This window comes from Saccoglossus kowalevskii, chromosome 8, assembly GCF_978046115.1.
Source record: "Saccoglossus kowalevskii chromosome 8, keSacKowa6.1, whole genome shotgun sequence".
Classification (NCBI taxonomy): domain Eukaryota; kingdom Metazoa; phylum Hemichordata; class Enteropneusta; family Harrimaniidae; genus Saccoglossus; species Saccoglossus kowalevskii.
In genome coordinates, this window is record NC_140648.1 from 14748508 (window position 1) to 14756269 (window position 7762).

A 7762-nucleotide genomic window follows, 5' to 3' on the forward strand; every position below is an offset into this window, starting at 1 on the left:
TAATAAGATTGGCTTAGTCCTATATCTGGTAGTTAATAAGATTGGCTTAGCCCATATCTGGTAATTAATAAGATTGGCTTAGCTTATATCTGGTAGTTAATAAGATTGGCTTAGCCCATATTTGGTAATTAATAAGATTGGCTTAGCCTATATCTGGTAGTTAATAAGATTAGCTTAGTCCTATATCTGGTAGTTAATGAGATTGGCCTATCACATATCTGGTAATTAATAAGATTGGCTTAGCCCATATCTGGTAGTTAATAAGATTGGCCTAGCCCTATATCTGGTAGTTAATAAGATTGGCTTAGTCCCATATCTGGTAGTTAATAAGATTAGCTTAGTCCTATATCTGGTAGTTAATGAGATTGGCCTAGCACATATCTGGTAATTAATAAGATTGGCTTAGCCCATATCTGGTAATTAATAAGATTGGCTTAGCCCATATCTGGTAATTAATAAGATTGGCTTAGCCCATATCTGGTAATTAATAAGATTGGCTTAGCCTATATCTGGTAGTTAATAAGATTAGCTTAGTCCTATATCTGGTAGTTAATGAGATTGGCCTATCACATATCTGGTAATTAATAAGATTGGCTTAGCCCATATCTGGTAATTAATAAGATTGGCTTAGCCCATATCTGGTAATTAATAAGATTGGCTTAGCCTATATCTGGTAGTTAACAAGATTAGCCTAGTCCTATATCTGGTAGTTAATAAGATTGGCTTAGCCCATATCTGGTAATTAATAAGATTGGCTTAGTCTATATCTGGTAGTTAATACGATTAGCGTAGTCCTATATCTGGAAATTAATAAGATTGGCCTAGCCTATATCTGGTAGTTAATAAGATTGGCTTAGCCCATATCTGGTAATTAATAAGATTGGCCTTGCACATATCTCGTAATTAATAAGCTTGGCTTTGACACTATCTGGTAATTAATTAGATTTGCCTTGCACATATCTGGTAGTTAATAAAATTGGCTTAGTCCTATAGCTGGTAGTCAATAAGATTGGCTTAGTCCTATATCTGGTAGTCAATAAGATTGGCTTAGTCCCATATCTGGTAGTTAATAAGATTGGCTTAGTACTATAGCTGGTAGTCAATAAGATTGGCTTAGTCCTATATCTGGTAGTTAATAAGATTGGCTTAGTCCTATATCTGGTAGTTAATAAGATTGGCTTAGTCCTATATCTGGTAGTTAATACGATTGGCTTAGCCCATATCTGGTAGTTAATAAGATTGGCTTAGTCCCATATCTGGTAGTTAATAAAATTGGCTTAGTCCTATAGCTGGTAGTCAATAAGATTGGCTTAGTCCTATATCTGGTAGTTAATAAGATTGGCTTAGTCCTATATCTGGTAGTTAATAAGATTGGCTTAGTCCTATATCTGGTAGTTAATAAGATTGGCTTAGTCCTATATCTGGTAGTTAATAAGATTGGCTTAGCCCATATCTGGTAGTTAATAAGATTGGCTTGGTCCCATATCTGGTAGTTAATAAAATTGGCTTAGTCCTATAGCTGGTAGTCAATAAGATTGGCTTAGTCCTATATCTGGTAGTTAATAAGATTGGCTTAGCCCATATCTGGTAGTTAATAAAATTGGCTTAGTCCTATAGCTGGTAGTCAATAAGATTGGCTTAGTCCTATATCTGGTAGTTAATAAAATTGGCTTAGTCATATATCTGGTAGTTAATAAGATTGGCTTAGTCCTATATCTGGTAGTTAATAAGATTGGCTTAGTCCTATATCTGGTAGTTAATAAGATTGGCTTAGCCCATATCTGGTAGTTAATAAGATTGGCTTAGTCCTATATCTGGTAGTTAATAAGATTGACTTAGTCCCATATCTGGTAGTTAATAAAATTGGCTTAGTCCTATAGCTGGTAGTCAATAAGATTGGCTTAGTCCTATATCTGGTAGTTAATAAGATTGGCTTAGTCCTATATCTGGTAGTTAATAAGATTGGCTTAGTCCTATATCTGGTAGTTAATAAGATTGGCTTAGCCCATATCTGGTAGTTAATAAAATTGGCTTAGTCCTATAGCTGGTAGTCAATAAGATTGGCTTAGTCCCATATCTGGTAGTTAATAAAATTGGCTTAGTCCTATAGCTGGTAGTCAATAAGATTGGCTTAGTCCTATATCTGGTAGTTAATAAGATTGGCTTAGTCCTATATCTGGTAGTTAATAAGATTGGCTTAGCCCATATCTGGTAGTTAATAAGATTGGCTTAGTCCTATATCTGGTAGTTAATAAGATTGGCTTAGCCCATATCTGGTAATTAATAAGATTGGCTTAGCTTATATCTGGTAGTTAATAAGATTGGCTTAGCCCATATTTGGTAATTAATAAGATTGGCTTAGCCTATATCTGGTAGTTAATAAGATTAGCTTAGTCCTATATCTGGTAGTTAATGAGATTGGCCTATCACATATCTGGTAATTAATAAGATTGGCTTAGCCCATATCTGGTAGTTAATAAGATTGGCCTAGCCCTATATCTGGTAGTTAATAAGATTGGCTTAGTCCCATATCTGGTAGTTAATAAGATTAGCTTAGTCCTATATCTGGTAGTTAATGAGATTGGCCTAGCACATATCTGGTAATTAATAAGATTGGCTTAGCCCATATCTGGTAATTAATAAGATTGGCTTAGCCCATATCTGGTAATTAATAAGATTGGCTTAGCCCATATCTGGTAATTAATAAGATTGGCTTAGCCTATATCTGGTAGTTAATAAGATTAGCTTAGTCCTATATCTGGTAGTTAATGAGATTGGCCTATCACATATCTGGTAATTAATAAGATTGGCTTAGCCCATATCTGGTAATTAATAAGATTGGCTTAGCCCATATCTGGTAATTAATAAGATTGGCTTAGCCTATATCTGGTAGTTAACAAGATTAGCCTAGTCCTATATCTGGTAGTTAATAAGATTGGCTTAGCCCATATCTGGTAATTAATAAGATTGGCTTAGTCTATATCTGGTAGTTAATACGATTAGCGTAGTCCTATATCTGGAAATTAATAAGATTGGCCTAGCCTATATCTGGTAGTTAATAAGATTGGCTTAGCTCATATCTGGTAATTAATAAGATTGGCCTTGCACATATCTCGTAATTAATAAGCTTGGCTTTGACACTATCTGGTAATTAATTAGATTTGCCTTGCACATATCTGGTAGTTAATAAAATTGGCTTAGTCCTATATCTGGTAGTTAATAAGATTGGCTTAGCCCATATCTGGTTATTAATAAGATTGGCCTAGTCCTATATCTGGTAGTTAATAAGATTGGCCTAGTCCTATATCTGGTAGTTAATAAGATTGGCTTAGCCCATATCTGGTAGTTAATAAGATTGGCTTAGTCCTATATCTGGTAGTTAATAAGATTGACTTAGTCCCATATCTGGTAGTTAATAAAATTGGCTTAGTCCTATAGCTGGTAGTCAATAAGATTGGCTTAGTCCTATATCTGGTAGTTAATAAGATTGGCTTAGTCCTATATCTGGTAGTTAATAAGATTGGCTTAGTCCTATATCTGGTAGTTAATAAGATTGGCTTAGCCCATATCTGGTAGTTAATAAAATTGGCTTAGTCCTATAGCTGGTAGTCAATAAGATTGGCTTAGTCCCATATCTGGTAGTTAATAAAATTGGCTTAGTCCTATAGCTGGTAGTCAATAAGATTGGCTTAGTCCTATATCTGGTAGTTAATAAGATTGGCTTAGTCCTATATCTGGTAGTTAATAAGATTGGCTTAGCCCATATCTGGTAGTTAATAAGATTGGCTTAGTCCTATATCTGGTAGTTAATAAGATTGGCTTAGCCCATATCTGGTAATTAATAAGATTGGCTTAGCTTATATCTGGTAGTTAATAAGATTGGCTTAGCCCATATTTGGTAATTAATAAGATTGGCTTAGCCTATATCTGGTAGTTAATAAGATTAGCTTAGTCCTATATCTGGTAGTTAATGAGATTGGCCTATCACATATCTGGTAATTAATAAGATTGGCTTAGCCCATATCTGGTAGTTAATAAGATTGGCCTAGCCCTATATCTGGTAGTTAATAAGATTGGCTTAGTCCCATATCTGGTAGTTAATAAGATTAGCTTAGTCCTATATCTGGTAGTTAATGAGATTGGCCTAGCACATATCTGGTAATTAATAAGATTGGCTTAGCCCATATCTGGTAATTAATAAGATTGGCTTAGCCCATATCTGGTAATTAATAAGATTGGCTTAGCCCATATCTGGTAATTAATAAGATTGGCTTAGCCTATATCTGGTAGTTAATAAGATTAGCTTAGTCCTATATCTGGTAGTTAATGAGATTGGCCTATCACATATCTGGTAATTAATAAGATTGGCTTAGCCCATATCTGGTAATTAATAAGATTGGCTTAGCCCATATCTGGTAATTAATAAGATTGGCTTAGCCTATATCTGGTAGTTAACAAGATTAGCCTAGTCCTATATCTGGTAGTTAATAAGATTGGCTTAGCCCATATCTGGTAATTAATAAGATTGGCTTAGTCTATATCTGGTAGTTAATACGATTAGCGTAGTCCTATATCTGGAAATTAATAAGATTGGCCTAGCCTATATCTGGTAGTTAATAAGATTGGCTTAGCCCATATCTGGTAATTAATAAGATTGGCCTTGCACATATCTCGTAATTAATAAGCTTGGCTTTGACACTATCTGGTAATTAATTAGATTTGCCTTGCACATATCTGGTAGTTAATAAAATTGGCTTAGTCCTATATCTGGTAGTTAATAAGATTGGCTTAGCCCATATCTGGTTATTAATAAGATTGGCCTAGTCCTATATCTGGTAGTTAATAAGATTGGCCTAGTCCTATATCTGGTAGTTAATAAGATTGGCTCAGCACTATATCTGGTAGTTAGTAAGATTGGCTTAGCCCATATCTGGTTATTAATAAGATTGGCTTAGTCCTATATTTGGTAGTTAATAAGATTGGCCTAGTCCTATATCTGGTATTTAATAAGATTGGCTCAGCACTATATCTGGTAGTTAGTAAGATTGACTTAGCCCATATCTGGTTATTAATAAGATTGGCTTAGCCCATATCTGGTTATTAATAAGATTGGCCTAGTCCTATATCTGGTAGTTAATACGATTGGCTCAGCACTATATCTGGTTGTTCGTAAGATTGGCTTAGCCCATATCTGGTTATTAATAAGATTGGCCTAGTCCTATATCTGGTAGTTAATACGATTGGCTCAGCACTATATCTGGTTGTTAGTAAGATTGGCTTAGCCCGTATCTGGTAGTTAATGAGATTGGCTTATCCATATATCTGGTAGTTAATAGGATTGGCTTTGCCCATATCTGGTAGTTAATGAGTTTGGCTTATCCCTATATATGATAGTAATGTAATAAAGGTGATCTGATTTACCACCTTTAAGGGTGTTTTGTTGCCCTCAGCGACTGACCGAAAAATATGAAATATCGGGTCGCGTTTTTTCCCATATACCTGGGCTATTGACTTATTTTTCACAAGTTTAAAAAAAAAAATGCAACCAACCGACCCAATTTTTAAGTTTTCCAACTTGAGGGCAACATAAGTTGTCATTTTTTTTGGCCTAATACTGCATATAAGTGTAATCAAATTACATGATCGTGTTTTCTACAATTTAAACTTGACTGACAACTGCACATTAAATGCAAAATTCACATTGATAGTGAATTTACTACCGTATGTACCCCTGATGGTATCTTTACGGGGAATGCATATTACCTATACATGTATAGGAAAACTAACATTTCTTTCTGAAAAATTACATGAATAAAATAGTGCATACAGCGTTTGTATTCTATGCTGGATCTGTATGAGATTTAATTTGGCTAAAACACACATATGCTACTAATAGAGAACATGCAGTAAGTGTACTCAATCTTGTTATGCTTATTGATTTTTTTGAGATAACATTTTAGGGAGTATTTGGTGTGCAAATGATAAGAAACAAAATATTCAATGCGGCGTCTTTTTGAATTAATTGAACATAGATGTTTTGAAAAAAGTTTTTACATGTTAAGTTTGTCATATCATTTTTCATATGTTACAGTTGGACTTTGCCTGACTGAAATCAAAGGTTGTTATAGAAACTATCTTGATCAGACAAACAATAAACCATACAAATACACATGTGAACTGACTCACCTGTATTTTATTGACGTGTGTGTCTAAGATGTCAACTTTGTATAGAATATCTGTTTTCAGTGATGTCATATGCATACCCTTTTATAGTATCGTTGGTTTTCTACTAATGTGACCTGATGCATTCTCCTTTCGCAAAAAAAAAACATACTTTTTTGGTATATGCATATATGTAGTTCCCTGAACCACTAATATCAAAAGGTCTTTCTTTATCTTCAGCATGGTGGTTGTCATGTAATGACAGTTAATTGTTTTGAACTTTGAACTCCCAAAGAAATGACAATTAACTGCTCATGATCATCTGCAGTGAACGTTGTCAGAAACCTTAATTGTGATACATACTTCTACTGTGTCAGTACTATAAAGTTTGAAAAAACTTGGTTTCCTCTGATTTGTTCCATACAAAAGTGGGTGTAATTGAGTCACATGACACATTATTAATTTAAATATGTCAAAATAAAGTGCTGTATGTTTTCCCTTCTCAAAACCAATTTGACTGAATTTTGATCAAAAGGGGTGAAATTTAAAATTAAAACTTCCAAAATTGGTCAATTCTTGATTTGTTATATAATGTGCATGATGCAATGTCAACAAACCAAAGGTAGAACCGATTTTAATGGAGAAAGAAAGCTCTAAATGTACAGAATCGCAGCACACCACTCATCCGTGTTTCAACTTTTAGCGTAAAAAATCACCTTGAAAGTGCCATAAACTTTGAACTATCTCTGAAAATAATCCTTTTCAATTTGGTAGTTCATGTTTCACAGCTGTCTTATATAGTTCTTCTACAATAGCTGTCACTTTTTGTACCTTCACACACTCATTTCTTGACCTTCTAAAAACTGCTTAAAAATTACATCACATTTGTCGGTAGTTAAGCATCAGGAATCTAGCGGTTGATGAAGGTAAGTTATGTTCAGCTGAGTACAATTTAACAGCCTCAGGCCATATAGGTAAATTTACATTGCTAATTAATCATTGTGTACAGGTGGGATGTCTCATGGAACTGTTGCAATACATGGGTAAGATAGCTTCGTCCTGGGATTTTTAGGATAAAAATGCCACCACCTCCCAGGAAATTGTGTTTCCATTCAACACATATCAGTGAAATCATATACTCCTTTCTACCAATTTGGTTTGCATTTTTTAATAAATGTATGCCCTCGATGGCAACTCAATAAAAGTATGCTTTCAATGGCTACTCAATAAAAGTATGCCCTCTATGGCTATTCAATAAAAGTATGCCCCCTATGGCTACTCAATAAAAGTATACCCTCTATGGCTACTCAATAAAAGCATGCTCTATGGAAACTCAAAAGTATGCTCTCTTATGGCTACTCAATAAAATTATGCTCTCTATGGCTACTCAATAAAAGTATGCCCTCTATGGCTACTCAATAAAAGTATGCCCTCTATGGCTACTCAATAAAATTATGCTCTCTATGGCTACTCAATAAAAGTATGCCCTCTATGGCTACTCAATAAAAGTATCCTTTACACGGCTGTTCAATAAAAGTATGCCCTCAATGGCCAAATACAGCTGTGTACTAAAACGATATCACTACATTAAAATCAATAC